The sequence below is a fragment of the Hipposideros armiger genome, unplaced genomic scaffold (genome assembly GCF_001890085.2).
Source record: "Hipposideros armiger isolate ML-2016 unplaced genomic scaffold, ASM189008v1 scaffold_262, whole genome shotgun sequence".
NCBI lineage: Eukaryota > Metazoa > Chordata > Mammalia > Chiroptera > Hipposideridae > Hipposideros > Hipposideros armiger.
Window position 1 is genome coordinate 1,982,552 of NW_017731612.1, and position 23,231 is coordinate 2,005,782.

Consider the following 23,231-nt stretch of genomic DNA (forward strand, 5'->3'; position numbering starts at 1 on the left):
TCTTCCTGCTCTGACGTCCTACCAGGCGAGGTGTGACGGCCCAGCTCCCAGAAGCTCTGCCCTGGCCCCTCGCCCCACCGCCTCCACCCCAGGTTCTGCCACACAGCTTGACTGTACATCCCCTTTTATAAACTTTTGTTCTGTGTTTTCTTATGTTGCTAACAGTGGATGGCCTAAAGCCTACAGAAAGCCATTTAGTGGATGAAGATCATCCCAGATGCGATATATTAAAGGTTATTACAGGGTTTTTCAAAAGTCCAGAGTCCTCACACAGTAATTTTCAGTGCCATGGAGTCTGTATAATAGGAAAATATTCTTAATAGGAAAATAATCATGATGCTTATGATGATGATTGAAGAGGTGTTTAGGATAGTCAGAGATGATAAGAAAGGCCCTACTTTACAGATGAAAGCTTGGCCAGGCTGGCGTTACATGTCGGGATAATGGCTGCCTCATGTGAGAATGTCATACGAAGATCTGACTCTCAGCAGATGGGTCATTTCAAGCTGCCAATTGGGAGCAGGTGCATATAAATCAGGGACAGTGTGGAAGCAGCTTCCACTCAAGTTCTGGAAGCATGGACACTGCAGCCATTTAGCTTTTCCCTAGTTTAAGCTCAGAGGTTGTCAGGAAAGGTAGATTGGTTTCTGTCCTTGTCACTGAAGACCAGCATCCATAGTACCAGGGACTTGAAAAGTGCAGACTTCATACTCACCTTCAATTTGGAGAGGGGATCCCAGTAAAGCTACTTTATGATTGGGGGGGGTGGGGGGGGGGANCAGAGGGGGCGCCGCTCAGCCGCGGGGACGGGGCTGCGACGCTGCTGTCACCGCCTCCCCATCTCGCGTCACGGGTGACAGACCAAGAGGAAACCCTTCCCTCGAGCGTTCTGGGTGGAAAACAGGACCCCGAAAGTCTTCGAGTGCCGTGGCTACGGCGAGAGAGAGAGAGAAGTAACAATTCTTATTTACCACATGATTACTATCTGCTGGGCTACAGCACTGGGCAGAGTACTTTGTATATTAACTCAGTGAAACCTCAGGAAAATTATTTGAAGTAGGTAATATCATCATCATCCCTGTTTTTAGTATGATAAACCCACGCACAAGTAACTTATTATAATAACTTACCCAAAATCACACAGCTGGTGAGTGACGGAGCCAGGAAGTGACAAAAGAGGCCACCTGCCCCCGATGCCATGCTCTCAGCAGCCAGACTCCATCCTGTGTGTGAAAGGCAGTTACCCAAACAGTCCTCTCACTTCCCCCATGATCAGCTTCAGGAGGAAAAAAGAAAACACATTTTCTGCAGTCATTTTCTTTCCTCTTTTATTTCCCCCCCAAAAGTATTTAGGATTCCCTTGCAAAGATTTTATGTTAAACAAAACTGTAATATTTATATTTCATTGTTTTCATATATAGCTAATATATAATACAAATTACTCTGAGTTTATATTATAGAGAGCTCATCTCTCTTGAGTAAACTCAAAATCTGAAGGAAGAAATATAATCTGTATTTGAAATTTTTCTCAATACTTAAAGTAGTATTAAAAAGACCATGACAATTCTGACATAAAAGAGAAGACAGAGAATATGTTACATTTAATTGATAGTTGGATTCAATGTGGCTGAAGAATGAATCTCAGGCACCTCCTATATGTGGAAGGGCATGGGGCAGAAATTAAATTTGCAAGTGACACTTTTCTGTCTGTCACCCAAACACTTAAATGTAACAATGTAATGATATACTTGTGCTTATGAACCCGCTATTGAGATTAAATTTCTGGATTTAATCAATCCATTTAATTAATTCATCAAGGAGTTATTCCTTAATAATGTGGTAAGGTGAAAAACCACTCTCTATTGTAAAGGGAGAGAGAAAGGAGAGGAGCCCTTGAAGAGAGGAGGGCTTCCACGAGAAGACAAGCAGTGCTGCTGAGGGAGTGACTGCAGGGGCATAGGCGAGTCTGCCATGTTTGCCCTGAGGACAGCTAGCAGGCCAGCTACAGGGGTCGGAGTCCAGCCAGTACGTGGTCAGTCCAAATACTTTCCATCTTCATTTCCATGGAGACAGATTTTCAGGCTCTTAAAGTTCCAAGTACAGTTTATAAGATGTCATGGAGTTCGAAGAAAAATGAGAGAATCTCATGCATTTTAATACAGTTCTACTTTTTTAAACATTGACTGTCTTCCCCATACAATATGTATTGCGTGGCAGGCTCCTCGGGAAGTAGACCCGAAAGTGAAGGATAGTGTGAACGACATTAACTGTTAAATATTTTCAGGGTTCACCTGTTATTATTTTTTTATGTATTGCACAAATTATTTTTATTTTTTTATTTCAGGTGTACAAAGCAACGTAATAGTTAGACATTTGCACCCCTCACAAAGTGATAATTCCCTCCCCCAAAGCTACTGCCCCTCTGACATCCTATAAAGCTGTTACAATTCCCTTAACTCTCTTCCTATGCTGTGCTCCACCTCCTGAGTATATACAGAGTGTGCCAAAAAACTGTATACACATTTTAAGAAAGGAAAAAACTGTATTAAAATTACACTGATGGTAACCATTTTTAGCACCTCTTTTAATTGCAGAAGTCAAATGTGACTTGTATTCATCTTTTGTTATTGGTGTATATTGAGTATTACAATTTTAATAGTTTTTTCCTTTCTTAAAATATGTATACATTTTTTTGGCACACTCGGTATATATATTTAATTACAGTTGACATTCAATATTATTCAACTTCAGCATTAGATGTACAGTGCAGTGGTCAGGCATCTACGCAGTCTATGATGTGATCCCCCTGATAAGTCCAGTGTCCAGCTGGCACCCTACACGATGTTAACAACATTGTTGATTATATTCCTCATACTGTAGTTCATGGGGATACAACCTGCAGAGCTGGTTCTTCCAATTCCTCTTCCTTCTCATACCAAGGCCAGCGTGTCCCCAGGCAGGCTGTGCTGGGATTCTTCCCCAGGTCAGGGCTCTTCAGCCAAAGAGAGAGGGAGGTGGGGGAGGGCGACTTCTTTGGGAATTGCTGCTGGTTTGGAGAATCCTCTGTAGTGTCGCCCAGTTCAGGGCAGTTGTCTCTTGTCAGAAAGGGAGGGGACCCCTCTGCTGGCTTATGAAGCCACCATATTCAGGAGCATCCATCTCCATACCTGCAGGAGACCAGGTTTCTTTCCCACTGACATCCTCACCTTGCACAAAGGACATGCAGTGGCTGGGATTTCCGCCTCTGCAGAGCTTTGTCACTCTAACTTGTAGGGGCCACAGAGTTCCAGAACATTTTCGTTGCTGTTGTCTTTGATTGGCCTGCCTTGAGGCTCATGCATATGTCTGAACTAATCTGTTACCAGGGAAACTAGGCGTTTCCACTGAACAGGCAGGGGTCCTGTGCATTGCCATCTGTGCCGGAGCCTGATGGGAGGAGTCAGAGCACCTGAAGCACGTGTGCCTGAGGCGGGGGAGGGGAATTCGTTATCTACACACAGAATCCTGTACTGTTTCCACAAGAGGGAGGGACTGCAGGGCAGCAAACCTGCAAATATTTGAAAAAAATCCCCATAGGTTGATTTCTCTTTATTAACTATGTTCCGAGTTACTTGGAACCAAAATGGGATTTTAAATTAAGACCCGTCATGAAACACAAATTTTGAACATCAAAACCTCACGCCTTAGATCCAAACATGTTCTTTCAGTCGCAGGCCTCCACGTGTGTCCTGGAGCCTGGACCACGGGACGACTGCGGACGGGAGGGGAGGGGACTCCACCGGCGCGCGGGGTGGCCGCGGGGGCTGCTCGCGGACCGAAGTGCTGAGCCTCGGGGTCTCAGCCCGACCCGCCGGCGGGTGTGCGCAGGGAGGCAAGGAGCCCCGAGGGGCGCGCGGGCCGGCGCGGAAGGTCAGGTCAGCCACGCGTTCCCCTCGCTGTGCTGGTCACCGTCGCCTGTGGAGCGGGAGCGACTGTCCTCTCCCCACCCGGCGCCCGAAGCGCGGGGAGGAACCCCCCGAGGTGCGCCTGTGACCAACTTTGGGGGGCGCGACCCCGGCCGGTCCTGGGCGGCAGCGCCACCCCGCGCGCGGCGTGGGAACGGAACTTGGGGCTGGGGTGTCCCCGCGCCCCGGCGCAGCCCCAGCTCGGCGGCGGATTGGCGGGCAGAGGCGCCTCCTTCCCTCGCTCCGGGAGGTGGCAGCCAGCGGGTCCGGGTCCGGGCCGGTGGGGTCCACAGCGTGTGCACCCCGTGCAGGGCCCGGCGGGGACGGCGCCCCCCGAGCCCCGAGGCCCAGGACAGGGAGGAGGGTCCCGGACCTTGTCCACCCCGAAACCGACCCGAGGGGGTGCGGCTCCAGACGGGGCGCCGCTCAGCCGCGGGGACGGGGCTGCGACGCTGCTGTCACCGCCTCCCCATCTCGCGTCACGGGTGACAGACCAAGAGGAAACCCTTCCCTCGAGCGTTCTGGGTGGAAAACAGGACCCCGAAAGTCTTCGAGTGCCGTGGCTACGGCGCGTGTGCACTTGCTGACTTCCTAGCTAGTCAGAGCCCCTGAAACTGGAAGATTGTTACAGGAACGAGGCGGGGGCGCGGGGCGCCCGAGTCTTCCTGTCGTTCAGTTAGAGCCTCCGCGTCCGCGACGGGGCCGAACCGGCCCCAGTGGGTTCCGCTGCGCACGCTCTGGGCTCCAGGTCCCCAGGCCCCTGGCCCTGCGGCTGGTGTCAGACACGCGCCACGTGGCGCCAAGTGGTGTGAGCTGCCCGCAGCGCCACGCGGAACCTGAGCTGTGGCGGTGGGCTCCAGTGCTGAGTCCAGCTCGGGAAGCTCACCTTCAGGTAAGTGTCCCATTGTGGGAGGGGATGTCTAGCCAGTGATAATGACTCACTTGTAAGTACGTAACTTTTCTAACAGATGAAGCAGCTTTGTTTCTCCTAAGTTTAGTTACTGAGACAATTTCAGAGTTGCCCAAGAGACTAACTGTGTTCTCTTAGTTGATATCATTTCAATTAAATTAAATCAAGTAAAACAAAACAAACAAACAAACACTTTTTATCTTCCTGGGTTATGTGTCAGTCTCTCTTTAGAAACATTCCAGCACTGAGAGGCCCGACCCACCTTGTAATTGTTTCAGATCAACTGCGTCCTCTGCAGCCTGAGGGCCTGGCATTGTGTGGCGTTTTGGGGTGCTGCCCCACACCAAGCCTTTTATCACCTTTATTAGCTCCTCTGACAGGGGACCCATCGGAATCTCCGATGTACTTAGGACTGAAGTTTTACTTCTCTTTTTGTAAAGAACTGTAATATGACTACATATGTCCTGTGCGAGGATTTCAATGCCTGGATAGCATCCTCATACTTAAATACCCGCACTGGCGGGACCCATCTCCAACACATGGGCATCCTGTGTTTGCCCTTGGAGCGTGGCTCAGAGCAGAATACCGCTCAGGAGAATTCCTCAAAGTCTACTTAGACATGTGTTTTTGTTTTGTTTTGTTTTTTGTTTTTTTTCCTTTCCCAGACTTCAAAAATACAATAGAAACTCTCTTAAAAATAGAAGTATGCATTCTGAGGGGCTTTCTCTAACAGGGATTATCTCTGTCTTTCCCCCACAATTAACCATGTCTACTTTCCCTGTGATATACTAATAGTGTTTCTTTAAATGCATTTAATGGGAAAAATAGGAGGCAAACCCCTTAACTACCTAAAATCTTTATTCTAAACTTAGTATTTAACATTTTTCTTTAGCATCTTTAAAATGAAGGAATCTCAAAACAATAAAATATCTTGTATTTTGTGAAGAGATTTGTGGTGTTTTGTTTTGTTTTTTTTTACTTACAATATGACATTTTCTTTTAGCTATTTTTTTTGAGAAAATAGTATTTCAAAAAATTATACCCAATCTCTGAGTCATTTTGATAAACTGGAAAGTTACTTTTAATGATAGCAGGGATGATATTGCAGTTTTGTTTTTAATTTTTCCTGGACCTTATATTATGTGCATTAAGTTTATTATGAGCTGGGGTTAACATATACAATGACTGATGTGGGCTTGGGGAAATCGGAATTTTAGTTCCTTATTTTAACCAAGGGGATGACTGACTTGGTCACTCCCTTTCAGCCTCAGCTGCTCTGTGGCGCTGGGGGCGCAGGGACAGCGACTGAGAGCCGCACCCAGCCCTCCGACACCCACGCCCAGACTCCAGGTCCTGCTCAAGGTGAAGTGCCGTACTCATGTACTATCTGTGTTTGTCAGTCATTCGATGGTGTAAACTCTGCGGCTGTAGTAAGTTCTGAGTTTTAGTTTTTACGCGTCACCGACAAGGTTTCTGAGCAGCGTACATGTAACTGCATGTTCCCCACAGGGCTGTGATTTAGACCATCCGAATGGGCAGAGTTGGGTGATGTTTTTAGCTCTGCACAGGTCAGATGACAGCAGGATGGACTGGATAGGGATGAGACTGTATGGATAAGTACTTCATTATGTTAGGTATGATCAGAAATACATAATTTGTAGGATCACTAATGTTATTGCACTTATTGCAGTGCTGAGCTGTAATGTCTGTTTAGGTTATGGATTGTTGTGGGACAAACAATCCTGGAACTTGATAGTTTGCATTGAATTAAAATTAAATTCAAGACTTAGTAAGTTTTACTCTCTCCCCTGGCTCCGTGGCTTGGCTGGGCTCAGCAGGGCAGTTCTCCTGCTGGTGTCACTGGGGTCTCATGTTATAATCGGACGGCAGCTGGGGCTGGCGGCGCCCTTGGTCTCCGGGCAGGTTATGAGGGCAGTGCCTCCTTCTCTCTCCAAGTAGCCACAGGGCCTCGTCTCTCCATCTGGCATCTGCATGGGTGTCTCCGCGTGTTATCCTAACAGAGTACGGTGGGTCGTTTCCTTCAACATCGGTAGAAAAAGGATTCTCGGCAGAGGCCGCTATCAGTGTGGAGGATGCACTCTTCACCCCGTGTCCGTGGGTTTTCTCCAGGGCTCAGCTTCCTCCCACATCCCACAGGTGTGCAGTCAGGCGAAGGGCGTGTCTACACTGTCCCCGCCCTAGTGAGAGTGGTGGGTCTGGTGGCCCTGATGGAAGGGCGTCCTGTCCAGGGTGGGTCCCCCCTGCGCCCTGAGCTGCTGGGAGAGGCTCCTGCCCCGAGACCCTGAAGTGGAATCAGTGGGTTGGAAAATCATTCCCTTACTTGTGTGTATTCATCTTTCTGAAATGTTTGTAGAGCTCACATTTATTTCAGCGTTTCATTTTAGAAGCATTTGCGTCTTTATGTAGAAGTTTGGTGGTGTTTTTGTGACCAGAAATACTGTAGGAACTTAGCTCTTTTTTCTATCAATTACCCTCTGGTTAAACGAGTTTCCTTATGTGTCTTTTCACTTAAAGTCACAGTTTCCAAGAACACATGGATGGTTGTAAGTGAGGGCTTGCTGGAGTCACATTCCTTACATGGAAACTCAGGGTAACCAGGAAGCACACCGTGGGCGCTGCCAGACCTTTTTCAGACTTAGGCCTGGAACAGGCTCAGCACCACCTCCCCTGCCTCCAGGAGGCCGAGCACACAGGCCGCTAGGCCCAGGAGCAGCAAGTAAACGCGATGTCTTAATGGGGGATGCCAGGGGCCTTCTTTATTCCTCACTATATTCTTCACTGATCATTTTGCATATGAATATCACAAGATTTTAGAGCTAGACCATTCTTAGCAATCACATAATCCAACATAATCAATTCACATGAAAGGGTAGTAGAGCTAAATGTCACAATAAAAGATAGAGCTCTGACCCGCTCTTAATTTTTAAATATCTCATAACCCGTGGAAATCTGCTTGGGATATAGTAGGTAATAAATATATACTTGTCGACATAGGGATTCATTAATAAATAAAACCCGAGATTAGAATAATATTTAACTTGTCAGAAACATGCCTGAATTTTCCAAAGGCATTAGGACTTGAAAGATATTTTAAATGATAGCTGAACAAGATATTTCAGGAAGTTTTAACTGTTTTCACATAATTATTGTGCGTTTTCCAAACACTCACATAAGCACAGAGAAATGGGATGTTACAGGCAGTAGATATAAGGTGAATCTCTTATTCCTGAGGGATGTATGAGTCCCTCCCGGCCTAATACCAAGTTCATGGTGCCTGAGGTGATGCTTAACTCCTAACCTTCATCTCACCCCAAGAATGTCCTTATTTAAGAGAAAGCTACTGTGCATATGCTCTTCTCAGATAATAAATTAGGATCGGGAACCTGTGTTTATTACCAAAGGTTATTCTTCTAATGAGCAACAATATCTAATAATTTTGTTTTGTGCCTGAATTAAAAAATGCATTTACTAAGAAAATTCACTGTATAGAACAGGAAGAAACAAGTTCCGTTGGTTTAAATGATGCACATATGAGGTCGGACAATTGGGTTCGCGAACTATTCATAGAAAAAGCACTACATGCCTCATTGCTGAATATCACTATGGTCACCTTCGAGGTACTCCCCTTGGGAAGCTATACACCAACGACAATGCCTAGTCCACCCTTTAAAGCAATTTTGGAAGTCTTTCTGGAATGGCCATCAGAGCTGTCGTCATATTACCCTTGATGTCCTGAATGTTATCCAAATGTCTTCCTTTCAATATTTCCTTTATCTTCAGGTAAAGAAAGAAGTCATTGGAGGCCAGATCAGGTGAGTAGGGAGGGTGTTCCAATACAGTTACTTGTTGACTGGCTAAAAACTCCCTCACAGGCAGTGCCGTGTGAGCTTGCACATTGTCATGATGCTACAGCCATGAATTGTTGGTGAAAAGTTCAGGTTGTCTAACTTTTTCATGCAGCCTTTTCAGCGATTCCAAATAGTAACCTTGGTGAACTGTTTGTCCAGTTGGTACAAATTCATAATGAATAATCCTTCTGATATAAAAAAAAAGAAAGGTTAGCAACATCATTGTAATAAGCAGGGAGAAGCGTGCTGATCGGAGACAGGAGACAGGTGGTGGGGGATGATGGGGGGACCTGCTTCATGTTTGTACATTGTACATGGGAGGAGTTGTAGGGGTGAAAGGGGGGATGGAGGCAGGTCCCAGGCCTGGTCCCTGCAGGTGCACCGAAGCGGCCCTGAGGCAACGTGGTGAGGCCCTCAGGTGTGCAGGGCGCTGGGGTGGGTGGCAGGGCAGTCTGCTCCCGTCCTCACCACTGGCCATGGGCGTCTCCTTATCTTCTCTGCGTCTCAGTCTCCTTGGGAATAAAATGAGAATTATAACACCTGCCTCTCACTTGCTCTAAGGTTTCGAGGAGACACTACATTAAAATTGTTTAGAATGGCTCTTGGCGTATGGTCTAAAATCTCACCTATTTATCATTGAAAGAAGAGAAAAAGAAAAAACAAAAACAAGCAAACAAAAAAACCAATAGTGAGGTCTGAGACACCTCCTGTACCTCTGAGCAGATGCGTGTGTGTGTGTCACCGGGTCATGGCAGGGAAGATATGCACATGGGTGGGTGGTCCAGGCTGAGGCGGCATTGGAGGGAGGCCTGGGGCGACGTGGCAGCAGTCACGGTGACGGGCGACTCTGACGACAGCCGCAGCCTGCGCAGTCTCCACCGCGTGCCAGCTACGGCATGTATTGCAGCCCGAGGGCCTCAGTTTCCTCAGGCCTGAGATGACAAGCCTGGTGGGAACTTGCTCACGGTCTGTTCTGAGGATGAGACATCAAATACACTGTATGTGCCCCTTACTAAGGGAGAGTGGTCATGGGTCACATTTGGGGTGGTGCCTTTGCAGTGGGTTTTCAGCGGCAGGTGGAGGTGTGTCTGGGCAGGTGTAGGCTGAGGTCAGAGCTGGGGGTGTGAGCTGGCATTCCTCAGCATGTTGATGGTACGAGGAGCTCCTGGGCTGGGTGACTCTCCCAGACTGACTAAGGGTTACAGAGCTAACACCCGGTACAGGCTAGGGATTATACAGGAGAGTGACCAAGGGAAATAGAAGCGGACAAGGTCAGCGGCAGCTCACAGACTGCTTGTCACTCAGGCAAACAGAAGGAGCAGGACTCAGACACAGCGGCTCCCTCCGTGGTTTTCAGGGACGGCCCGAGTTCCAGGTGAACTTCTTACACAGTCTCGTTTCAAGTTCTAGGTCACAAAGTGTCCTCCATTTAACACTCCCTGATGCCTTCAGGTTGATTGTAGGCTTCTGCTGGATCACATCAGAGGGTGCATTTCTGCTGGTCAGTCACTGCCCGTGGTGTGGGGGAGGGCAAACAGAAGACGCTCTTTCAGTGTCCCCTTTAATTAATCATTGAATGTGGGACTCAGGTCTCTTTCCTCAGTACCCACAGCAGACTAGCGACTGGGCCCCAAACAAGACATGCCCCCCGCCCTCCGCCATGACCGACTGGAAAACTGATCAAATTTCCATGGTCAAGTCACAGAACACCCAGAATTTGTCTCCCTCCTCCTACCGGAGCCCAGCGGGAGAAGGAAAAGATGGTGGGCTTGGGGCCCGTGCTGACCAGCCCGAAACTCCAGACCCACACTAGAGGAGACCTTTGAACCCTCGTGGGCTCCCGCACTGTAAAATGGAGTGAGGACGCTTCCTCAATGCCCGAAGGGGCTGAAGGAGGGTGTGTCCTCAAACCCACGTTCTCACAGCCATCCTACGAAGTGTGCTTCTGCTCAGGGAACGCCTGGGTGTCCACAAATCCCCACTTTACTCTGCGCCCAAGACAGACACACCCTTCATCGCACACCCTCACCGTGGGCTTCAACCATTCAGCCGGTTTTGAGAAGGATGCGTGTAGTGTAAGTAGCGGATGCGTGCGTGGATTGCATTTGTGGCTGTAAAATTAGTTATAGAAATGCACTATTTACTTTTGTAGACATCAATTTCCTTATGTCTGAATGGCTCTTCAAATGTGTTAGGAGAGAGTTTTTACAGCTGGGTAGTTGTGTGTGTGTTTTGCTGTTTGTTTTGTTTTGTTTTGAAGCAGATTTAGCAGCATTCATAGTCAGGGACTGTCACAGTCTCATTATTTCCTGGCCCCCAGAGGGGAGCTGTGCCAATTAAGTACATTTAATGGAGACAATTAATGCTTCTTTGCCTGTGTTCTCCTGAAGCTACTGCTTCTTTGCTCACTGGTGCTTGTTACAATTTATTAGCCATGAATTAGACACCTCAGTAAAAGAAGCCTTTCTTCTTCTGTACCCCCAGAAGTCGCCCTGAATTTACCAGGTAGAAAACAGGCATCAAGCTACAGAGCAGTCAGCCAGCTCCTTGGGAATACAGTTGTTGTTGAACAATCTTTGTGGTGACACCTCAGAAAAAGTTAACAGCTTTTGTGGATCCTGTGCTGATGCTCATTTTCCAGCCAGGAGCAAACCTATAAATTATGTTTAACACAATGTACCTGTCTTAGAAAGCTGTTTACCGTCATGTATATTTATTACTTTTCCCTGGTTGGCAGCTCAGGCCCTCCTGTTCTTTGTGTCAAGCAAACAACACAGACTCACACAGTTCTTCATTACAAATATGTGCATTTTATGACATCTTATGGCACTATTATTTCCCCCCTCCACATTTCATTGGTACTTTAAATAAACTGGATTTTTTGCTGTTCATAGCTATTTAAAAGTATTTTGTCGCTAGAGATTTTTTTTCTCTTAATACATCGTGTAACATTAATACCGATGTCAATACATGTGTTTTTGAAATTTTCATTGACTTATCCTATGTATGTGGAGTCGTCAAACCATACATTTCTTTTCTACAGGGATCCCCCCAGTTTGGGTTTTGGTTTTTTTTTAATGATCGTCCGGTATGAGCCTTTCCCTGGGATCCCATCTGGTCTCATGTCTTCAGGGATCATAGACACGGTAAACTTATGTGTGCACCTGGAACTGCAGACAGAACTAAGAGAGTGTGCTGAAAACCAGGATGGTATGTTTTAGCTGAATAGGAAAGGAGTGAAGAGAAGACACGGGCAAATAATGATGGAGGACCCCACTATCTTGTGAATGGGGCTTTGGAAAGACAGAGTTCTGGATATGAAAAAAGAGTATTTAAATCAGGGAGCAGGCGGCTCCGGGGCTCCGGCCGTGGGCTTGTGTGAGAAAAGAGAGGCAGGGGCCCGGTGGGAGGACGCAGGGCACCGCCGGGACGTGGGGGATGCCAGGGAGATGATGTTGAAGCCCCGGGCTGGGAGCCTGGTGCGTTTGGTTCTGGGGATCCCCGGGACCGGGGAGCAGCCCACACTGTGCTCAGCAACGGGCCGTGGGCGTTGCATGATTCTCTCACGTGGGGTTGGTGTCCCCCGCCGCATGTGTCCAGTGGTGGGTACCCATGGCAGCAGCACTCAGGTGTGCAGACTGGGTGCTGGACGCAGCTGTGCTGTGTGCCCAAGCAGGTCTCCGGAGGGGGGAGCCCTGTTCCGTATGAGAACCCTCGGTGTTGCAATTTGGCACAGTAGTGAGGCTTGAATCTGCACGTAGTTGGTTTTGCACAGAGTTTGCACACGTGTTGTCTCTGGTGTGATTGCTCGGTGGTCGAGGCACACAGAGGACGGTGGCACGGTGGGACCGCACACTCACAGGAGTGGCCTCAGTGCCCTGCGTAGACAGGTAATGTAGGAAAGGAAGCAAGTTTGCAGACCCGCGCATTACATCGCTGTCATCCCTGTAACAGTGGGGGGTGCGGGCAGCTGGGGCAGGGGTGCGGGGAACGTGGAAGTGGGGTCTTAGGTCTTGTGTGGAGGCTGAGGCAGCCACTCTAAAAATAGTGCCACTCTTTTCTTTTTTAATCGTGGGCTGGTGTGGGGTCATAAATACGGGTGACATGAACAAGTATTTGAGTTTCCAGTTTATTCTTGACAAGATTTATAACCCGCCTTAGTTTTTGGTTATGTATTTTGTCATCCTTGTTTCTTCCCCTTTGGCAATCACTCTTGTTCCATTAATCTTTGTCTACAGTAGAAAAGAAAATATGTTCCTTTTGCAGTGAACAATTGTGCTTTCTTTGAATTCAAAGCTTCCTTGAAGTTCTCCCATTCTAATTATGTGCCCAATTTGCATTTTAATTTACTTCCTTTTAATTTTTCATAGCTAATATTTTAGGTTATTTTCACTTATTCACAAAACAGTTTCGACATTGTTCTTTGTTTGCTTGTTTTTCCAAACAGCAGTAATTTCTCAACCCTGGCTGTGCGTTGCCATTCCTGGGGGGTTATCTGTGAGGGGCACCCAGCCCGATGCTCAGGTATGTGGTTTAGTTAGCAGCTCACATTTACACAGGCTTTGTAAGCTCCACTAAGGGATTTTAATGTGCACATAGGGATAAGAATCGTTGAATTAGGCTGTTTTCATTTCTCAGAGTTTTTACAGGCCCCCCAAGTGATTTTAATGTGGCTTGAACGCACAGATGGGGATAGGAATCATGAAATTAGAGTATTTCAAGGAGACATTAAAATCCCCGTATTTTCTGCTCCCTCTTGACTCCTCTGTTACACGAATGGGAAGTCCTGCCCTGGGGCTCGGCGCACACCAGGCCGGCACTGCAGGTCGTGTCACTGGGGCGCAGCCTGGGCTCATGGCGGCACACGTGCCGCATCTCATGGAAAAGCCTCTTGGCGACAGCACGTCAGAGCCCTCCCTACGTGGCTGCTAACATCCTGGAAGTCCATTTCTGCACCCGGCAACCCATCTGGGTATTTTGGGTGATGAGTCACAAGCGGCCTTTTCATGGTCTCTTTCATCACTAAATACAGGTTCTTTTCTCAATAAAAAGTACGGGCAGTAAAATGAATCTCATAGATCCGGGCACCTGGCAGTTCTGGTGAAAGTCTTGGTTGCTTTGTTTATATTTAGTTACTAAATGGTCTTTGCGTAGAAACACTCACAGGTGTCCACACTACCTGTGACGATATCTGTTCGTTCGTTCAAGGTTACAATGCTGGTGTTTCAGTGATTGCTTCACTTCTCCCTGTAATGACCCCTTGCTTACATCACTTAGTCGATACTCACTGTACAGACTGAGCCATACACGCAACACTGGAACATTCCTCCAGCACCCAGAGGCATCCCCTCTGCCCTGCCCTGCGAGTGTGGCAGGCTCCACCCTGCTCTCCAGCCTGGCGCACAGCCCAGGGCAGGCTCACTTACTGAGGGAGGTGGCGGGGTGACGGACAGCCTGCCACGCCCTGGGGTGGGGTCCAGATAGAGATATTCTTGGTCAGTTACTGAGGAATCGCTCACACCCAGGGCAAGGCTACAGAAGAAAGAGTTCAGGTTTCGTCCTCAGGTAAATCGGAAGCAGTCGCTGCTGCTAACTTGGATAGGCTGAATACAGTGGCCATCGAACCAGTTCCTCCCAAGCCTGAATGGTAGAGTTCTCTGGAGAATTACATCTGACAGTTTATTCAAATTTTCCAGAATTGCGCTCAAAAATATCAAACAGTGTCAGTAATATTTGTTGCTGATATTACTGGTATTAAATGTTAAAGGATAATCTAGGTACATCTTTCCTCTTTGAATGCTTCTGCCCGTAGTAAAGAAGCAGAATAAGACCAATGTGTGTTATTGAACTTGACTATGATACCGAGATCCCAGACGCAGCCAGCTTAACGAACCTCCTAAACCATCAAGGTGCACCTTAGAAACGCAGGCATCTTTCTCCGTAAGTGTGGGTTCCCTTTTTCACTTGGTCTGAGGCATGAACAGGTACAGCACGAAGCCTGAGGCATGATACAGACGGTATCTGGGCTTTCAAGGAGGACGCAGGGCAATTCTGTTATTTATGATAACCCTCAGGGTGAACTGAGTCACCCTCCTCCCCGAATGCCTTATAAGGCTCGCCGGCCTCCAGCAGCTGAACTTAGGGATTTTGGGGAGGGAGAGGTAGAACAGAAAGGTGTATTTTGAACAAGTGTCTCTGAGGCTGTGTTTACGTTTATGATTTTCCAAGTCTTATCATTTCTTTAAGGACTAAAAACGATTCTTTGTCCAGATGGCCATAGAGGAAGTGTTATTTCAAAATGCTTTCATGTAGCAGTGATGTGAAAAAGGATGACTGCTTTCCATAGTATCTAATATGCTCCCTTAAGTGATTGCGCCTGGAATGAACTCCTTTGGCTGGTGGTCGGGAATCCTGGAGCACCTGGATTTACTTGGCAATACAGTGTTGCCCATGTGATTCTTCGGGCATCTGAATTTTTAATAAACTGCCCACGGATTTCTTAACCACCAGTATTTACAAACCACATGCGTAGGCATGATACCACCTAGGCAATATTTTAACAATATGATCAAGTTCACCTCCTGGAATTACAGGAAATCCATGAAACATTCTACTGAAATGTACTCTTCACAGATTAAGCAAGAGACTTAGCAAATGTTCAAACCAAGAATAATCAGATTAATATTATTTTGTTGCCAAGAAATTGGCTAACACAGAACCTTGCATTGATAATTAAAGGTCCTGAGACAGAAAAGATATTATCTATTTAAAATTAGCGTACAAACTATACACGTTCTCGGCACTATACAAGATTTTAATAAGCAATTTCAAGGGGGTAAATATGCAAATTCAATATTAAAATGATTCTATTAACATACTAACAAAAGGATTTCAACTTTTTCCATCTAACTGGGTCAGAAACACGAGTAGGATATCAGAGTCAGTTGTGATACGTTATGATGGTCTTATTTTTCAAAGTACTGTGTGCCAAATTAAATCTTGGACGGAAGTTGGAGCACCGTTTGATTCTATAATAACTTCCTTGGCTCTGGGCAAGCTCCTTCCTGGAGGTCAGCGGTTCTCAACCTGTGGGTCGCGACCCCTTTGGGAGTCTAACGACCCTTTCACAGGGGTCGCCTAAGACCATCGGAAAACACATATTTTCGATGGTCTTAGGAACTGAGACACTGCTCCTCTATCTGTCTCCATGCTTCAAGACAAAATTTCATTTATTTGTAATTAGAAATGAATATTTCACAATATATAATTACATATTGTTTTTGTGATTAATAACTATGCTTTAATTATGTTCAATTTGTAACAATGAAAATACATCCTGCATATCAGATCTTTACATTACGATTCATAACAGTAGCAAAATTACAGTTATAGAATAGCAACGAAAATAATTTTATGGTTGGGGGTCACCACAACATGAGGAACTGTATTAAGGGGTCGCGACATTAGGAAGGTTGAGAACCGCTGCTGTAGGTGCTTGTGACTGAGAGCTGATTGGCCAGCTGTTGCTGGTCGCGGCCGTATAACTGAGCAGTTGTTTCAACCTCCATCCCAGGTTCTCTGTTCTCAACAGATATGGTAGTTTGATGATGTTTTTGACTTTTTAAAAACAATCCATGAGGAAATTAGGCACTGCCAATTAAAAATAACAAAATGAAATACACTACTTCAAAAGAGAAGTACAAATTGACTTAAACCTTGTTATTTTAATAATTTACGTATTAAAGGTATCAAATTATCAAAGATGATTGACTTGCTCAGGAGCTAATAAGCAATCACGGAATAATTGATTCAAGGAAATATTCAGTCTATTAACTGTGTGATATGATATTTCTCATAATAACATGCTTGTCTTCTCAAAACAGAACTGCTCTGTTCCGAAGCAGATAGAAGGGGTGAAATCTGAACTATTACAGTATTAACACATATACAGCATTACAGGAGTGTGTACCATTAGTTTGAGGACTGGCTTGCATTAATCAATTTAAAAGCCCATTTCCTGTTATCCTATGGCTTAATAGTCATGAAATTATTCATTTAGGGTGTGTTTTGCATTTCATTGATTTAGTTAGCTTTTGCTAGGTAATAAACTACCCCAAATCTAGTGGTTTTAACCAGCTCATGTGGCCTCAGGTTGTGTGGGCTGGTGATTTGGGTTGGCACAGCGGGGCAGTTCTGCTCATCCCGGCTGGCCCCTCCATGTGTTTGCTGTCAGCTGCCTGTCCCTGGGGAGGGGACGCTGCAGTTGTCCGGAAGCCTCAGCCATCCAGGCTCATGTCTGTCCCCTGAGACTTCTCCCTGGCCAGCAGGTTGGGTTACATTTTCATGGCACCATGTTTCCCAGCATCGACGAGCACCTGCCTTAAAGCACAAGCACCCGCCCTAAAGCACAAGCACCTTTGTGCCCCCGTTTCTGTTACCTTTGCTTGTTGCCTCACTGGCAAAGCAGGTGCCATGGCCAGTCTTAGTCATGGTGAGAAGTCATTCCTGAGGGGCTTGGGACTGGGAGAAGACACTTTTCCAGCCACCTGACAGCCTATTGCAGACCTCCCCCAGCTGCAAATTATCTTTTTACATAAAACATATCCTTAGTGGCTTCCTGGGATGTCCAGAAAGCTCGTAAATCATGGCATCAGTCTTGACACCCAAGGTTTCAGGAGCTTTAATCCTGTGTGGAGGCAGCTCCTGAGTACAGCTGCCCTTGATCCCTGGACTGAGGTGTTTTCTGCCTGCGACTCGCCCAACATACAGGGTGGAGATGGGGGTCACCTGTAGTGAGCACTCCAGTCCTGTAACAGCTGCTGGGCTTGTACTGAAAGGTCCACCAGCTCCAGTGACAAGGAATAAACCTTGATTAGGCCTAGAGATAGCTCCCGGGAAGTGGCTCCTGTGTCATGGTTCGATCTGAAGGCCCTGAGAACTCCTGTCCCGTTAAACACTCTTCCTGCCTCTCGGCCCGCCCCGGGCCTGCTGACTCCTCTCCAGGACTTCCTTGCCTTCCCTAAGAAGTGGTCCACATTTGCAGTTAGACAGTTCTGCAATGTGCTTTCTGTCTGTAGACGTTGTGTCCCCAGAGGCCTCTTCCTCGTTGGCGTAATCTGTACCCCTTTAGTCCAAGCTGTTGGTCCTTTTGCTAGTTTGCCATTCAAATCAGTGACTCCGAGCTGCATGTTTTAAGGTTTTGTACAGCAGCCCTTCTGCTTCCGGTGTCAGAGTTTTCTGTTCCCTTTCCTCTGTGTTGCACCAGCACAGAACCAAGTGCCTTAAAACAACACCTGTTAACCACACCCCAGACTGCGGTTAGCAGTGTGGGCTGGGCTCATCGTGAACACACCTGTGTCAGGTCACGGCTGGTGAGGGCTCAGATGGTCCAGTGGGGCTTCTGCTGGGGGGCCCATCGAGTCCCCACATACTACTTTGCTTCCACAGGCGAACCCAGGCGTGTTCACATGGTGAGAGTCCCTGTCTCAGACGAGGCTTCCCAGAACTGACTCTGGAGATGAACTGGAGGTACAAGATATTTATCTGTGACCAACACCAGGACCAGAAGAACAGTGAACCATCCTGGGAAGAGAGAGAAGTCAGACGGTGAAACATCCTCGGGGAATCCGGGCCACAGTCCCTCAGGCAGCTCTGGAGGGGCCATGACTCAGGCCCTGAAGGACCTGGCAGCTGCAACTTGTCGCTCACCGCGCTCCCTGACATGGGGCAGGTCCCCCTTCCTCAGAGGAGGACCCAGAGATTCTTCTCCAGGAAACAGGCCCCAGGGGGTCACATTTGCTGATGTCCCCATGGTCAGAGGAATCAGATGATCAAGTGATGCACAAACAGGATGTGGACACCAGGAGAGGGTGGCTTTGAGACGGCTTTCACAATCGATGGTACTGCGATTCCAGTGTGGTAATGACCTTGCAGGAGCAGCATTAATTGATCACAACTAACAAACGAGCTGATATTCCTGCCTCTTTGTGTTGAACGTGACCTTTATTTTCCCCACACGCCAACTTCAAGGAAGTCTAGAAATAAGTGAAGGGTACGTCCTGAAGAACAAAGAAACAGCCAGGTCACTCGCGACTCCCTGTTTGGGTGAAAGAGGAGAATAATTCAATGTTTTCCCATAGGATTTAGAGAGCTCAGAAGCCTGCCTCACTGACACATGTTTTATCCAAATATTTTGGGTTAGAAATTACAATGTTTTTGTCTCATGATGTTAAGCCTGTTTGGGGTTGAATATGACGTCAATGTTGTTTTCCTGGTACGGATTGACATTTTTAATTTTGTTTCTATTTAATTTTCTCATTCCAGACGAGAGAGCTTCTAAATTCTCGACAGAAGGCTCTGGAGACAGAAACAGCTTAGACTCCTTCTGTTGACGGTACTTTGTGAAAAATATATTCACCAGTTGGCGGAGACCTAGTCCCCACAGCCTGGCATAACCAATTATCGCGTCTCAGCACATGAAGGGAGCCCTTGGACGCTGTGGCAGTGGTGTCACCAGAAGGGGCGGTCTCACAGAGGGGACCCATCCTGTCGGTCCTTCCGCTGACTGACTGAAATCAGTTAACAATCAGTCTTCTCACTTCCTTAGACTTAAACGTCCAGGCTTTCATTTTAAATATACAAATTATAAAGCGTTTAGGTTGATGATAGCATGTTTTTCACTGCACTGCAAATCATAAAATTATATACTTTGGTTTCTAGTTGTGAAAATATTGTGAAATGGGTGGTTTTGTTTCCTGAAAGTATCAGCCATACAGATGACTGTACTTGTGTTTGTAAAAATGCACTATGACTGACATAAAGGGAAATTTAACATTCAGCAACACAGAGGGTGCCAAATAAATGTATGCACATTTTAAGAAAGGAAAAAACTATTACAATTGTAATAATATATACCGATAACGAAAGATGAATACCAGTCATGTGTATAAATTTTTTTGGCATCCCCGGCATTACAGGGCAGTTACACCAAACTGTCCACATCCTCAGAGTGGAGTGGAGTGAAGGTGAGGGCGTCTGAGTGACTGTGTACATGATTCTCACAGGAAATTGCATGAGAAGCGGGATTATGGGTCTGCCGTAGGGGCGGGGATTTGAGTGTTAGTCCGTGGAGGAAGGCAGTGTCACAGGGTTTGGGTGATGAATCCTCTTTCAGTGATTTGACTCAGAAGCATTTTTGCACTAACCTAATCTTCTGACAAATTGCCTGAGACATCTAAACATATCCCAACACATTCATCCATCCTGTCTTTACAAGTTCAGGCTTTTTTACAATTGCTTTGGATGTACACACCAAAGATAAGAGTGATCAAATTGTTCCCAGCGTGGGTCGGGTAGGTGGGATAGCAGAGTCAGTTTCAAGTTGATGTCCGTGGGTTAGGATAAAGGCTGCCCAGAACGTAAGTCACCCATGGACGCGATGGGAGACGCACGGTATGGTAGCAGATAGGAAGTAGGTAATTTGATGTATTGCAATACTCAGCAGGTATTCACTGAGATATAGACAAAACTACAAGCTGAAAACAGGAAAACTAGTTTTTCTTTGCCCCTAGTGCCCACTGAAGCTATTTCTGTAGGCCCTTTACTTCCTGAATCCTAGGTGAGCGTGTAAGGCATTTCCATAGGGTCCTGTGCAGGTGATGTGTGCACAGGTGCATCCTGGCTTCCCCATGGGATGCCGCAGTTGCAGCGTGCATGGGACACACAGGAGGCACCGGGCATGCTGGAAGTGAAGAGGAGCTGCCAGACCCCAGAACAACTCTGGGGTGCCCAGCACCACCTGCTGAACCTGCATGAGCTCACTCTTTACTCTGCTCCCTAATCTCCCCAGCCCCCAGGTGCAGAGCCCAAGGCCTGCTTGGCGCGTCCTGGTGCAGACACAGGCGCAGGCGCAGACGCACCTCCAGGAGGCGCCCTCCAATGCCCGCTCCTGGGACACAGAGCTGCACCCCTCAGGCCCAGGGGGAGTGGGAACAATCCTGTCATGCTTCCCTTCCCCCTTTCCCTGTCCGCTCATGGCCCAGACCATGGACAATGCCATGGCAGGAGCAGCAGGCAGACAGTGCCCGACCTCGAGGGCACAGGGTTCCAGTAACTCCGGATTTCTCACCAAGAGCCGGGAGTCCCAGCATTGAGAGTGTGGAAGGGAGGGACTGAGCTGCTGTCTGTCACCACGGGAAAGGCCCTTCAGAGATGCCGGGCAGATAAAGACGGTCTCAGCCAAGAAAAACTAAGAGAATTCACAGCAGCAAATATGCTAGAGAATTACAGACAGGGAAGGATCCAGAAGGAACCCGGAGCACTGGGACCTCAGGAGGGGATGAGCAGCAGAAATGATCAGCATTTCAGGCAATGCATTAGCTGTGCTCCTCCAGAGTTCTTAAAACATGTTGTGAAACTGAATATATATTATATCATGTCTGATAGGGTTTTCAATGTAGGTAAATGTAATATATATTATATGTAACTTAACTATTCTATAAATGGGGGGGTGGTTTACAGGCAACTACACGGCAGTGAACTTGATCAAAGAGGACAGAGTTACAGAGCTCATATTCTAGTGGCTGACACAGACATGAAGTAGCTGATTGCAGGTAAGTCATTTTATAATTAGGTGTTTCACAGATGCCTTTATAGACCATTCCGCCCGGCCGCCTTCATTCAAGGAGCTGACCCTACAGACACCCTGTGTGCAGGGCGTGTGCTGCACCGCTGTTTCTCTAGCAAAACAGTGTGGAGACAAGCCCTGGGGGACGGGCACCCAAGGCATGGCAGGCCAGGAAAGCCTGGAGCCGAGCGTGTGGGTGAGCAATGCTTCTGTGCACTGATAGGAAATGGCTGCCGAGATACACAGACGTAAATAGGGGACATGTACAGATAAGCAAAAGCGAAGTGCTGACTGCGTTTACTAACATAATGCCATTAGTACTATAAGAACAGCAGGAAAAAGGAGTGCATGTGTTGACTTGAATATGCATAAAATAGTCTCAGAATTTTCTTCAGAACATGAAGCTTTTTCATCTGCATCCAGATATCGGACCAATTTTGGGGGCACAAGGATGGGAACCAGGCTTTGCAGTGTAAGGTTTTGTAAATTTTAAGTTTGGAAACATGAAATATATTACTACATAAAATAAATATTTAAAGTGATCACTTAGAGGAGGGCTGCAGAGTGCCTGGTGTTCATTTATTTTTGTGGTTTGTTTTCTTTTTGTTCGTTTTATCAGTGATCTAAAACATGGCGGATGGTCCCTGGCAGTTCGTGCGAGTGGGGGTAGGAACAGAGCCCCTGTCCCCTGCCTCATCCTTACAGATTGATTATAGTGATGTGAGACCAGTGGTCACCAATTTTGAGGCAGGTACGTCATACCCTTAGGTAAAATAATTGCAATAGATTGGCTCAGAAAGATCTTCAGAATAAAATACAACGCACTTCCTAACGAGAAGGCAGTACCAGTGATTGTGTTGTAAGTCACATATTCTGGAGGTCATTGCTTCGTATTGAACTCTATTCATGGCCAACATGGTATTGGAATGTATTTTTCCTGTGAATAACTTTTTTTTTTTTTTCAGCTGAGCCATCCTGCCACCTGTTGGCAGCTCAGCGGCTGCTCAGCTCAGGCCGGGATTCGAACCACTGTTGCTCAGAGCTCAAACTCTTGAGCGAGCTCTTAACCAACTGAGCCACTCGGCCGGCCCTTTCCTGTGAATAACTTGATGCCTAACATTGTTCAGCTTGTCGTTCTTAATTAAGTAGGTAGGTAAGTAAATTCAAGTGTTCCGTGCAGCACAAACCTAGTTGCTGTACTCAGCAAATTGTAAATGTTGTCTGCAGGACTTAGGAAACCGTGGCTTATGTTTAAAGCACGTAATTTTCTAAAGGAGGGTCATCTTTTCTAGTTGCTGTATGGGCAAGTCTCTTCGCAGGGTGCCTGCAAGACACATAAGATTAAGTGTGAGCTGCCTGTGTGGGGGTGGTCAGTTAGGACAGGAAGCCAACCTGAAAATAACCAGCATCTGCGTCCTCACGACCGCAGTGGTGTGAGCAAGAGACCGGATGAGAGGCAGGCGCTTCGTTTCCCAGGGACCAGCAATGGGACAGTCAGCCGGACACGTGTCACACAGGTGGAGGATGGCTCCCTGCTGAGGACCCTGGCATTAAAGGCTCCTGCCATTTTAAGGTCCCAGCTTGTTGGGGGGATGAAGAGGGGAAGGGATGGACTGGAAAAGGACTGAGTCAGAGTGGAGAGGCGCCTTAGCCAAGGCTCCCCCCCCCCTCCCCGCCAAAGGAGGTCTGAGCAGCAGCTCCTGCAAACCTGCAGCCTGTGCCTGCACTCTCACCTGGGGGCCTGTGCAGAAGCCACCTGAGCTGGGCACACAGGTCTATTAGGGACACACCATCAGGGGAGGACGAGTGTGGGAGGGTGGTGGCGCTGGACCCGGTCCCCTCCCTCCAGCAAGCTGCAGTGCGCTGGCTGTGCTCCAGCCTGG

At 47.3% G+C, this 23,231-nt stretch overlaps 1 long non-coding RNA gene across 1 annotated transcript; it reads left to right on the top strand.

The window, feature by feature from the left end:
- Positions 1-4,375: 4,375 nt before the first annotated feature.
- On the top strand, positions 4,376-22,075 carry LOC109390280 (uncharacterized). Its single transcript, XR_002125543.1, has 5 exons — positions 4,376-4,836; positions 6,120-6,216; positions 19,047-19,116; positions 21,243-21,334; positions 21,968-22,075. It is a non-coding gene; the product is annotated as an uncharacterized LOC109390280 (long non-coding RNA).
- Positions 22,076-23,231: the final 1,156 nt, after the last annotated feature.